The 13,828-nt window shown below is 38.3% G+C and overlaps 2 pseudogenes; both read left to right on the plus strand.

Annotated features, from left to right (window-relative positions):
• Positions 1-12,660, plus strand: part of LOC110151250 (cytochrome P450 2C19-like) — a 36,127-nt pseudogene extending 23,467 nt beyond the window's left edge.
• Positions 3-5,244, plus strand: LOC110152735 (protein SREK1IP1 pseudogene; annotated as a pseudogene).
• Positions 12,661-13,828: the final 1,168 nt, after the last annotated feature.

Below are 13,828 nucleotides of genomic sequence, written 5' to 3' on the forward strand. Positions count from 1 at the left end.
GGTACATGGTGAGCAGGGTGAGTGCAAAAGAGATATTGGAAAGAGACTGGGAGTGTTTTCCATCTTGTTGCTCTAAGAGAATTATTTAAATCTCTCCTTGATCAGCTTAATGTTTTCAGATTTAATGAAGGGATGGTATTGGGGCATCTTTACGTAATACAGGAGGATGACAGACAGGAGTGAAGACACTGTGGAAAGTAACAAATGTGATAAAGCAGCATCTGGATTTCATGAGAGGTCATGTGTAGCAGGCACTCCCAGCATGAATTGGCCTGGGGCTGCATAATGGCTTTATTATGGAAAGGCCACTTTGTTGCCACCTCATTCTTAAAATGCAGTGTTCTGAAGCCAGGGTAGGGAAAATGGAAGCTCTCCTTGCAGCTGCTGTTGCTAAGTCACTTCAGTTGTGTCCAACTCTGTGCGACCCCATAGACAGCAGCCCACCAGTCTCCTCTGTCTCTTGGATTCCAGGCAAGAATATTGGAGTGGGTTGCCATTTGCTTCTCTGGAAACTCTCCTTACTGAAGCCTAAATGGAAATCCTAGAAATTTAGTGAGGTAGCCAGAGATAACGTCTACATTCTGGGAAGTGATCTAAAAATTTAGATTCATAAGAAATTGTACTATTCAGGTTTAAGGTACCTGTAAAGGCAATGGCACCCCACTCCAGTACTCTTGCTTGGAAAATCCCATGGATGGAGGAGCCTGGTAGGCTGCAGTCCATGGGGTCGCAAAGAGTCAGACATGACTGAGCGATTTCACTTTCACTTTTCACTTTTATGCATTGGAGCAGGAAATGGCAACCCACTCCAGTATTCTTGCCTGGAGAATCCCAGGGATGGGGTCACACAGAGTTGGAAATGACTGAAGTGACTTAGCAGTAGTAAAGGTATTTTATTAGTCCAGAAGTCTGGTTCTAGAGAAACAGTGCTTGCCAAAATAGGAACTCTGACAGTCTATAATTTTATCTTTTATGAAGAACATTATATAAGACATTTACATTTAAAGAGTTATGATTATTCATAGCAATTTAGAAAGAATGTCCTGTCATGTGTCAGGATGTCTCTACAATGACTATGAAATATTACAAATGAGAATCAGTCTTCTAAAGTTGGATAAGAGGAGGCCAGGAAACAGCAACAGATAGATCTTTAACAAATTTCTAAAACACAGAGAACATATTCAAGGGTGATAATGAAGTCAGTAGAGAAGATGAAGTTGTATCCTAAATATCAGAAAAGGAAGATACTTCCCTGGTAGCTCAGTTGGTAAAGAACCCACCTGCAATGCAGGAGACCCCGGTTTGATTTCTGGGTCAGGAAGATTCCCTTGGGAGAAGGGATAGGCTGCCCAATCCAGTATTCTTGGACTTCTCTGGTAGCTCAGATGATAAATAATCCATCTCCAATGCGGGAGGCCTGAGTTCGATCCCTGGGTTGGGAAGATCCCCTGGAGGAGGGCATGGCAACCCACTCTAGTATTCTTGCCTGGAGAATCCCCATGGACAGAGAAGCCTGGTGGGCTATAGTCCTTGGGGTCACAGAGAGTCAGACATGACTGAGCATCTTAGCACAGCACAGAGAAGGTTAAGTTGTATCCTAAATATCAGAAAAGGAAGATACATAATTAGGAAAAGTTATTTATATCCCTACCATCCTGTAAGTTTCAGCATTTAGAAGTAGCAGGTGTCAAACAGAATAGAGGGAGACAAAAGCTGATAAATGTAGCTCACCTAGCCACAACTCTGTGACAACTCCCTACTGGTTCAGAAGGTAAAGAATCTGACTGCAATGCAGGAGACCCAGGTTCAATCTCTGGTTGGAAAGATCCCCTGGAGAAGGGAATGGTAATCCACTCCAGTATTCTTGCCTGGAGAATTTCATGGACAGAGGAACCTGGAAGGCTACAGTCCATGGGATCACAAAGAGTGGGACATGACTGAGAGACTAACACTTTCACTTTATCATATCACTGTGTTCCCCCAACAGGATGAGAGAGGTTTACTCTCTAGAGAAGTGGAATCTAAGAGGCCCTATGCCCAGGACACTGGGCAGAAACAGGAGGAAAGAGTGAGGTCACAGCATGGAAGAAAGTGTAGGGAAGAATCCACATCTTGAATTCAGACTCAGCTCCTTTCTGCATCCTGCTTCCTGAAATTCAGCAGCAAGAGAAGAACTCCAGAGAGTGAACACTCTGGAGAAAAGACCTCCAAATATTTCCATGTAGATAGATAATTCTCTTAATGTGTCTAGCAGAGTGAATGAAATAAAAACATTCACCCCAAGATAGAGGATCGTGAAACTTCAGAACACCAGGATAGAAGAGAAAATCACAAAAACTTTCAGAGAAATTTAGCAGGTCATAGATAAAGTATTAGAGTTCACAATAGCATCAGAATTCAAGTGCAACTATCAAACTGGGTATTGATTTTATAAAGGGTATTTTCAGACCAGTGTGTTTGACAAAATTTTTACCCACTCTCCCTTTTCTCATCCAAATGCCTGAGTCACGTCATAAGAAGCCATGGCACTTGGTTCCGCGATCTCCAGGGGCTTTTAGGGCCTTCGCCTCCTGTCACCCGGGTGCCGCGGCGCGGGTGGGAGACAGACGGCCCCCTGGCTGGGTGTTGTCCTCGCGGCCAGCGGGAAGCGAGCGATCCCTCAGAAGCCTAGGGGTTCTGCGACCCCTCTTACCAACGCCATGGCAATTTCAGGTTGCAACAAGGACAGTGTCCGAGCAGGCTGTAAAAAATGTGGCTACCTTGGTCACCTGACTTTTGAATGCCGCAATTTTCTCCGAGTAGATCCCAAAAGGGATATAGTTTTGGATGTCAGCAGCACAAGCAGTGAAGAGAGTGATGAAGAAAATGAGGAACTGAATAAACTGCAAGCATTGCAAGAAAAAAGAATTAATGAAGAAGAGGAAAAGAAAAAAGCAAAGAGAAAATCAAGTTGAAAAAAAAAAAGGAAGTGGTCTTATTCATCTAGTTCCACTGAAGAGGACACTTCAAAACAAAAGAAGCAAAAATACCAGAAGAAAGAAAAGAAAAAGGAGAAAAAGAGTAAGTCAAAAAAAGGGAAGCATCACAAAAAGGACAAAAAGAAGAGAAAAAAGGAAAAGCATTCCTCTGCCCCTAACAGTTCTGAAATCTCCAAAAAGTAACTGAGACTGGCCTGAGCTATTAAATTTAAAAATTTAGTTTTGAAAATTATTTGACCTTCTTTGAAATTTGCCATATAATTATGCTTTGCAATAAATCACAGCCATTTCCATATAGACATTTTTTCATATATAGGACCATTAATGTCTGACAATATTTTAATGTGCTATGATTATAGAGTATTGAATCAGTCTTATTACTTGATAGCCATGCCCCAAGTATGGATATCTGTGCAACAAAACTCATCATTTTTGGTATTCCTTTCTGTGTTAATGTTATTACTTCATAAGCTGATTGTAAATTGCTTTTCTACAGTCAACACAGGCAGTCTACCTAGCAGTAAATGAATATTGCTGGATTAAGTGTCCATCTTCCAGTGATAAAGCAAGGTAGGCTTGACACTGAAAATTTTAAAAGCTTTATATCCTATGATAATATATTACTATTAAGATAATTAAATTCTTCACTTGGATTTTTTTTTTTTTTGGATGTCATAGGAGATGAAGCTGCTTTATTGGTCTTGACTAGAACTTTTTAAATGAATGGTGTCAGCAGGAATATGATAATGAAAATATTTATAACAAAATTTCACTGTTTTCTGAGATGCAGAGTTTCTGGTACCTGCCTCCTTCGTTTTTGTAACAAAATATTTCTTCCTTGTTTAAAAAGACAAGTCTAATTCAACCTATTTGTAAGTCTGGTAGAGATGATGCTGTGTTGGGCAGGATTTTTAGGACAGACTCCTGGGTTGTTTTACAAATGTGCCATATTGGCATGTCTTAAAGAGATACCTCAAACACAGAGTTTTTTATTTAGAAGGACAAGAGCTAAATCTTCATTAGGACTGATTTTTATTGTATTCAGTATATAAATTTTATGAAGCTTGTTTCTATGAGTAATGTGGAAATTTTTATAAATGTGAACATATATATTTATTTGTCTGAAATAATTTGTAGTTTTGAAGCAGGTTTCCATTGAATTTATGATTTCATAATATGACCAGTTTGGGGTGTTTCTCTTACTTCAGTCATAAATCTCAGGAGCAGTGACAAAAATTTAGGATCAAGAATTTTATTCTGTACTTTTTAAAATTTAAGAGCCCGGGAGTTGCATCATGAAAGCCTTTATATAATAATGAAAATTTTGTATGAGTCAGCATTGTCGGACACATAGTAATAGGTATAAATGTTTCTACATTATTTTTAAATTTCACAATGATCAGTGTTAGTGTTACTTACTTTGTGGAACACTCCAATATCCCTTACGTCCTATAAGTTAAATACTTTTTATTGTAGCAGCATCGAAAGTCAGCTAGTTATCTTGGCACAGCACCAAAGATTGCCGAGTACCTCACTGTGGTGCAGTTACAAATTGGTAGCCTACAGATGTGGCTGTAGGTGTGTTCATAATGATGAAATCAGGTAAGTGTACATAACCTCACAGGCTGGAAAGGTGGACTGATTCTTCCTTCACCCAGCAGCCCTAGCTGGCATGACCTCAGTAAGACTGGGAGAGCCTCATAGCTCCTCTGAGCATGTGCTTACCAGGCATAGACTCTAGGGAAGCTACGTCCACATCCCTGTTGTAGAATTGCAGTCACGGATGCTGCCACACTTGGAGCTTTTCAATAACCCAGCTTAGTCTGGTGGCCTCCTTTAAAAGACATCCACTTCTTTAAATGTGCTAGTCAGTTATTTGGAGAGAAACACAGAGCTGTTAGGTTTTTAAGGGTTTGTTTTGCCTTTGCTGTAGTTTATTTTTTAAAATGGTACTTTATGAAAATACAGTCCTTTGGTTATCAGGATTAAAAAAAGTAAAAAAAAAAAATTCCAACTTTAAAAAGATGATTAGAAAGTGCTACATGCAAATAGATGGTCTCAACTGTATTGAGGGTGTAATGTGGTTAAAAGTGATCATTGTAGTGACACAGAGTTAATCCAGTTATTTGTAAGTTTTATTTCTGTTAATTATAGAGACAATAAATTGGCTTGTCAGATTTGTTTTTTGAATGGTGGCATACTCAGTGGCTCAGGAGAGTTGTATAAGATTCGGCCTTCATTAACTACTAAAGTTTGCAAATTGAAAGATTTTAATGTTGCGTAAATTTTTTTACTCCCAGAAAAAAATCTTGGAATTGTTCTTGATTAAATTTCCCATAGTATGAGAATAGTTTATGAAAGATCTCACCTGAATAAAATACATTTGTTTTTACTAAAAAAAAAAAAAAAAGAAGAAGTCATGGCTCCAGAAATCTTAAGAACTCATGAAGGAGAAGGAAAGTGTCAGGACTATTGCTAGGTATCAGGCATAGAAAATATCCACTTCAAAATGGATTATATAGATAAAGCAGCTATGAAGGGAGACACCAAACAAAAGAGAAGTGATTGATGATCTGAGATTTCCTTATAAAAGGGAAATTATTATTTGGAGTTTGGAATATTTATCTCAGTATTTGGAAATAGTTCTAGATCAAGGTGTAGAAATTTATAAGACGAAATAAAAAGACATATTTAAGTCCAAAAAAATACAAAAAATGAAACATAATCATAGTTTTCTGATTAGGAAGCTTTGTTTATGTAGTCAGAATGATGATAAAATGAAATTCTAACAGCCAAAAGTTGTGATCTAAATATATTGGGGGAGATGGAGTAACAGGAATTATGTGTGCAATGTGTGTTCTGTATTAAGTAGAGATGGAGCTATACTAATAAATTCTCATCTCTCATAGGACAATATTGTCTAGAAATAAGTATGTTAAAAATAGAAACAGTGAATTATTATTTAGAAATATAGCATCAATTTCAGAAGAAACTGCTAGAATACTCAGTGTGGTGGCTTATGGAAATTGACAGATGAAAAGAGTACCATTGCAAATTGTACAAATACACAAAAACAAGCATAATTTAACTTTTCTACCTCTATATTATTTTTATATTTATATAAAAATTATATAAGAATTTTTATTATAAAATATAATAATTTATATTATTAAAAATTAACATCTGATTCCTATTTTTCTTTCAGCAAGGACTGTAATGACTTGAGGTTATGTTCTGTTTATATTTTGAAACAGTTCATCATTTGTTTTATCATGTATGTTAATATAGAGATATGTATAGATGTATCTTTTTTTAATTTTTAATTTTTTTTCCATTTATTTTTATAAGTTTGGGGCTAATTACTTTACAATATTGTAGTGGTTTTTGCCATACATTGACATGAATCAACCATGGATTTACATGTATTCCCCATCCTGATCCCCCCTCCCACCGCCTTCCCCACCCCATCCCTCTGGGTCTTCCCAGTGCACCAGGTCCGAGCACTTGTCTCATGCATCCAACCTGGGCTGGTGATCTGTTTCACCCTTGATAATATACATGTTTCGATGCTGTTTTCTCAAAACATCCCACCCTCGCCTTCTCCGACAGAGCCCAAAATTCTGTTCTGTACATCTGTGTCTGCTTTTCTGTTTTGCATATAGATGTAACTTAAACCTAGTTTTTAGGAAACGTACATACATCTATATTATGGTCATTTTCTCTCTATGTCTGGGTATAGTTCTGGGCAAGTAACTGAATTTTTTTAAAAATTTTTCTTTATTTATTCACTTAGTTTTGGCTGTGCTAGGTCTTTCTGGTTGCATATGGACTTTCTCTAATTTAGCGACTGGGGGCTACTTTCTAGTTGCTGTATTCAGGCTTCTCATTGTGATGGCTTCTCTTGTTGTGGAGCACAGGCTCTAGGGCACACAGGCTTCAGTAGTTAACAACAAATAGGCTCAATAATTGCGAGGCACAGGCTCAGTTACCCGGCAGTATATGGAATCTTCCAGACCGGAGATTGAGCACGTGCTCCCTGCATTGGCAGGCAGATTCTTATCCACTGGACCACCAGGGAAGTTCTAACTGAGTTTATAATGATGTTGGAACACCTTCATAATGCTTCGTGTATCCCTGAAATCAGTCCTGAATATTCATTGGAAGGACTGATGCTGAAGCTGGAACTCCAATACTTTGGCCACCTGATGCGAAGAACTGACTCATTGGAAAAGACCCTGATGCTGGGAAAGATTGAAGGTGGGAGGAGAAGGGGACGACAGAGGATGAGATGGTTGGATGGCATCACTGACTCGATGGACATGAGTTTGAGCAAGCTCTGGGAGTTGGTAATGGACAGGGAATCCTGGTGTACTGAGGTCCATGGGGTCGCAAAGAGTAGGACATGACTAAGCGACTGAACTGAACTGATCCCTGAATTCATATGCAAACATGATATGCGTTTTTCTTTTTTGCATTAGTCATACTATCTCTTATCAGCTAAGGTCCAGGAAGAGATTGACCATGTGATTGGAAGACACCGGAGCCCCTGCATGCAGGACAGAAGCCACATGCCCTACATGGATGCTGTGGTTCACGAGATCCAGAGATACATTGACCTGGTCCCCTCCAGTCTGCCCCATATGGTGACCCATGACGTTGAATTCAGAAACTACATCATCCCCAAGGTTAGATTGATTTCTCTTACAGTGACTTCAGTGGTCTTGGTATTCCCATTTCATGGTATGGGTGCAATCCTTAATGAACACAGATGAGAGAAGCACAAAAATCATATGTGTAGCAATTCAATGGTTTGTGTATTGTTTCCAGGTTAGTCTAGAAAGCTTTATAACAGATTTTGACAGGTAGCAGTGTAAGTCTTCCAAATTTGTTCTGATTTGTTGTTTTTCTGATCTTAGCTGTTTACTTTTCCAAACAATGTTAGTACCAGTTTGTCAATTTACCAAAGCTCTCTGCTGGAATTTTTATCAGTGTTATATTTGATCTATTTAGAAAGGTTTAACATCCTGACTCATTTTATCTTTGTGTTAATAAATATGGTATATACTTCCAGTTTTGGGGGGTTTATAATTATCTCAAAATTTTTCAGGGTACTGATTGCTTTGCAAATATTTTGTTGTTTTTTTCCACCCTAGGTGCTCAATATTATTCTTGCTTTTATAAAATTTTTATTCTTTTCTATTTCTTTTTTCTGGAATGTGGGAATATAATCAGCTTTTATCATTTGATTATTTCAATGGTAGGAAACTTGCCAATTTTGAAGTCATTACTAATAATATTTCTCTAAATTAATTGCAATTCCTATATACATTGCCCTGTAATCTGGGTTAATATCCATGTTTCATCTTTGTTTCATTTATGATCTACAAGAGAGTGGAAGTTAACCTCTCACTACTGAGTATGTTTTATGTACATTTTGGTAGATTTTAAAAATTAGGTTAGGAAAATTTACCTTCTTTATTTTTTATGATTTGTAGGTTATAATTGCTATACAATTTTTTCACATTGATTTCTGCAACTATTGCTATGCTTGTATGGCCTCAATTTTCCACTAAATATACATATTATAAGTATATACACAGCTGAATTTGGTTTGCTACATTTTGTTCAGAACTTCTCTGTTTAGAGTAAAGAATTTTGGTCTACTATATTTCTTCCTTTTCTTGTCAGATTTCTGATATTAAGATGATGTTGTCCTTATAAAGTGAGATGAGAAATATTCCCTAATGTGGGCATATTTTATAAGTCTTCCCCTCTTCTACTTGCGGCCACCTAGCTGTGCCTTTGAAGTGCCTAATAACTTTTTGTTGAGTATCAATTGTTATAAATGAGAAAATGCTGAGTTTCAGACGATATTTTTATTCTTCCACAGAAAGTTTATCCTTCTCCTAATGGACATTTGGGATGATATAACACCTCCCTTTTAAGTAAAATGTGGGCATTGACACAGACTAAAATTATTAATAACTTTAGGTGTTAAAGTGGTGGAAGCATGAATCTTAACTATTGGACCACCAGGGAGGTCCCCCCAGCCTGTATTTCAAATTTTCCCACTTTTACTCAAATATCCTTTATAGTCTTTTTTCCCCCTTTTTAATTCAATATCCAGCCAAAGAACAAGCATGAAATCTGGCTATCTTTACTTTTTAGTCTTCCATTACGAGTTCTCTTTTCCCTCTTTGCTTTCTTTCAGTATATTTCACTTTGAGAATTGTCCAGGCCAATACTCATGTAAAACATTCTTCAAGCTGGTTCTCTAGAAATTAGATTCCAGTTATGATTGGGCAAACGAACTACAAGGTGCTTTGTATTTCCCACTGAAATTCATTGGGAAGGTGGGAGGCCACATCATGTCACTTACTTCTTTATTGGTTATGCACTGTTGTTCACATAATAAAATAGTATCTGTCAGGTTTTCCCATGGCCTAAGTTCTGGCTTTTTTTACACTTAATTAATAAAAACCTATGGCATAGTACTTAGTTCAGTTCAGTTCAGTCACTCAGTCATGTCCGACTCTTTGTGACCCCATGAATTGCAGCACGCCAGGCCTCCCTATCCATCACCAACTCCCAGAGTTTACTCAAACTCATGTCCATTGAGTTGGTGATGCCATCCAGCCATCTCATCCTCTGTTGTCCCCTTCTCCTCCTGCCCCTGAAAGGTTGTTGCTGAACGATAAGACGCCAGGATTCTTGGCCTCCAGAGGAGACGAATTCAATCCGGGGCCAGAGACGAGGCTGGATCGCTCAGAGCTTTTGTGTAATAAAGTTTTATTAAAGTATAAAGGAGATAGAGAAAGCTTCTGACATAGGCATCAGAAGGGGGCAGGAAAGAGTACCCCCCTGCTAGTCTTTAGCTGTATGTTATATAGTCACTCGCAGTCTGTTAATGAAAAGAAAGGAATGTCTTAAAATTCAGAATGGCACCAGGCCCCTCATCCATAAGTTGCATTTTGTGATAATTTTGGCACCAGATAATTCATCCCAGGCCATAAAATGATTGACTTGAATCTTGTAGAAGGGCAGATTACCACACAAATAGTTTCATTTACATAGATTAGGGGAACAATACCTGAGTATAACATACTGGTTTGTCAAGTAGTTTGAGCCATTTGGTGGAACTTAGAGTCTGGGGTAAATGCATAGCACATTAACATAGCTTTAAGATAAACATTTCCATAAGAAAAATGTATTGGTTAACTCAAGGTTTGAGAATAGTTAGCTTCAGGTGAAACCAGGTGTCATGGCAACACAGCATTTTAAGAGAAACCTCCTTTTAAATTTGTACAGAGAAGGGAAAAAAGTATCGCTAGTTTGTTTCCTCCTGCTGCTTAAGAGAGATAAGAATGTCTGACACTTGCAGCTTATTTCCTCCGTTTGGAGACCCCTGGCCTTCTGCCTGTTACCCTCTCACCCCCAATCCCTCCCAGCATCAGGGTCTTTTCCAACGAGTCAACTCTTCTCATGAGGTGGCCAAAGTATTGGAGTTTCAGCTTCAGCATCAGTCCCAGGACTGATCTCCTTTAGGATGGACTGGATTGGCATAGTACTAGAACTTGGTAAATTTCATGCTTATCATTCACCCTACAGTTTTAGCATTAATAGGTAAATATTGCTTAAGTCAGTGACCCTAAGATGAATTGTTATAAAATGATTTTTCTATTTTTTTCATCATTTCTATGTGTTTTTAAGCTAGTATCCATCTCTAATGAACCCTGCCATATACTTTAAGACAAACAATCCACATAGCAATGATAAATACTAGCAGTTATTATTATACTTATTGTTATTATCACAGAAGTTATTATTAATTAGATGAGAAATCTGTTTATAAAAGTCTTATGAACTTATAATCCAGACATGCCAAGCTCTAACAGAGTCTCCCCATTTTAAACCAGAATCCACATATTAGATGAATGAAAACTAAAGTAGTAAAATAAAGCAGCTGATGGCGACAGATACCAGTATGATAAGCAGAATGGATTCGTAAGTTCTAACACCCTAGGATCCATGGACTCACTACTTCAAATATCACTGTCACTTGCCTTAAGCTTATTCTTTGTTTATTACTTCTTTGTCTGGCTCAAAATGCCATTGTCTTTCTTTGGACCTAGGATTCCTCACCTGTAGGTCATAAGATTGGAATGATAATTTATAACATTTCTTCCAGCTCCATGACTTCTTTATAATTCAGTTTATCTTCATCTTTTCTTCCCAGGGCACAGAGGTATTAGCATCACTGACTTCTGTGCTGTATGATGACAAAGTATTCCCTAACCCAGAAGTGTTTGACCCTGGCCACTTCCTGGATGAGAGTGGTAACTTTAAAAAGAATGATTACTTCATGCCTTTCTCAGCAGGTAATAAAATTTTTTCCTTCATTACTTCAAAGGACAAGATGCTTTGGGGGTATCAATTGGAACTTCTTATAAAATTCCCACTCAGGGGCTGGTTGAACTGTTCTTTTCCTATACTCAGGTGTAGCAATTGCAATGCCCACACACTTTCCCTCCTCATGATATATGCTCTTTATTGGACTAAGCCACCAAAGCTTTGGAAAGATGACCCAATTCTTTCAAATTCAGAAATAAAATTTGAGCTAGGTGCTGAAAACATAAGAGAAGTGCACCTTAACCAGAAGGAACCGTGTGTTGTAAGACTTGAAACTTCAAGATGTGTTGAAGATTGATGAAGATGTAATTAGAGCAGAGAACAGAGGCTGTAAGGAGTAGAAATAAAGATGATGGGGACATCAGACTAAGAACATAAAATACAACTCTACTGTGTGTTACCAGGAGAATAAAAAGATTTATGAAAACATGAAATATCAAATTGCATGAGAATAGTTAATGAAGTACTTGACATAGTGCCAAAGCTCATTAAAAATGTGTGTAAATAAGGATAGTCGTTAAGATATGAAATTATGTGGACAGCATGTGTATCCATCCTATGTCTTTCTATCTAACTGTTGTGGCTTACTTACATTTATCCATTCAACCATTCATCAATGGTTACTTTCTAACCATTGGCAAGTAACAGAGAGGCCAGTTCCTCATGAAATTCCCCCACAACTGTGAGAGGTTGGAATGCCAGATGTGGATGCTAACTCTTTTTAACAGCCAGAAACACAGTGTTCAAGGAGTATGTACTCTCTGTGTTTGTTATTTTCAGGAAAACGGATTTGTGCAGGAGAGGGCCTGGCCCGCATGGAGGTGTTTTTATTCCTGACAACAATTTTACAAAAATTTACTTTGAAATCTGTGGTTGACCCAAAGGACATCGACACCACCCCAATTGTCAATGGGTTTGCTTCTGTGCCACCTCCTTACAAGCTCTGCTTCATTCCCCTGTAAGGAGGTGTCTCCTATGATGTTGTCTTCAACTCCTTCTCATCTGGACCATTGGTCACCTCCTTTCCTCTCCATCTTCTGCTTAGGAATGCCTTTTCAAACTCTCTTCTTGTTATGGTGCAGTTTCACTGCAGAAATGTATCCGCTATTCTGCATGTCCTGTAACATTTGTATTGGCCATCACATATGATAATGATTTATCTATTATTGAGTAGCACTATGTAGTCAATACAAAATAGAACAAGATGATTAGTGTATGGCATGGAGAGTCATTATTCCAGTGCATGTTCCTAATAAAAAGCATAATTCAATGAGCCAGTTCTCAGTTTCCTTATGATGTACCTAATACAAGTAAGAAAAGAAGGAAAATAATCCAAAGAAGTCATGTTGGTCTCATAGTGATCAGCACAAAGGACTGGGGAGATTAAGCAGGACAGTTCTCTTGGCTGCATGTCACCTAGAGTTACTTGAGGTTTGGATTTGAAACTGAAAAAGATTGTGTCCAGGAGTGCCTCAATAGAAAAATATTGAGATCAGTGATAGTAAGGAATTAAATCCAAAGTAAGCCACAGAAAACTACAAATGAAAATTAGAGAGGAAATCAGTGAAATTGCAAACAAGGAATCAAGATAAAAGTCAATGAGACCAAAGCTAATTCTTTGAAAAGTTGAATAGAATTGATAAACCCATAAGTAACCTATTCCCCACTCTGAGAGAGAAGACACACATTATTAATATCATTGCTAAAAGAGGGACCATAACTTTGAGTCCCAGAGCACTAAAAGGATCAGTTCAGTTCAGTCACTCAGTCGTGTCCAACTCTTTGTGACCCCATGAACTGCAGCACGCCAGGCCTCCCTGTCCATCACCAACTCCCAGAGTTTACTCAAACTCATGTCCATCGAGTTGGTGATGCCATCCAGCCATCTCATCCTCTGTCGTCCCCTTCTCCTCCTGTCCCCAATCCCTCCCCGCATCAGGGTCTAAAAGGATAATAAGGGACTATTATGAAGCTGTATGCCCACCAGTTTGAGAAGTTCAATGACATAGGTTAATTTCACACACAATCTGTCAAAATTCACACACAAAAGAGTAACATCAGTAACATGGCACAATAGGAAGACTTGAACTTTCCTTCTCCTAATGGACACATTAATTCACAGCAACGCATGTATACATTCTCTTTGTAAAAATCCAAAAACTAGTTGAAAGACTTCTGTACCCTTAGTGTATGTGAACCTAGCCATGTCAAAGCCAGAAAGAGAAGCAGATCCTCTCTCACCACAACTACCAAGCCCAGCAATGTGCCATATAACTGGGCAGGAATCCCCCTCCCAGCTCTCAGCTTCTCCTTGAGGAGCAAAGGAGTTGGCATGCACATCTGGCATTCCAACCTCTCATAGCTGTGGGGGGGCTTCATGAGGAACTGGCCTCTGTGTTACTTGTCTTGGAGCATTGAAAGGACTCAGCAAGCTGTAGATG

This window comes from Odocoileus virginianus, unplaced genomic scaffold, assembly GCF_023699985.2.
Source record: "Odocoileus virginianus isolate 20LAN1187 ecotype Illinois unplaced genomic scaffold, Ovbor_1.2 Unplaced_Contig_49, whole genome shotgun sequence".
NCBI classification, from domain to species: Eukaryota; Metazoa; Chordata; class Mammalia; order Artiodactyla; family Cervidae; genus Odocoileus; species Odocoileus virginianus.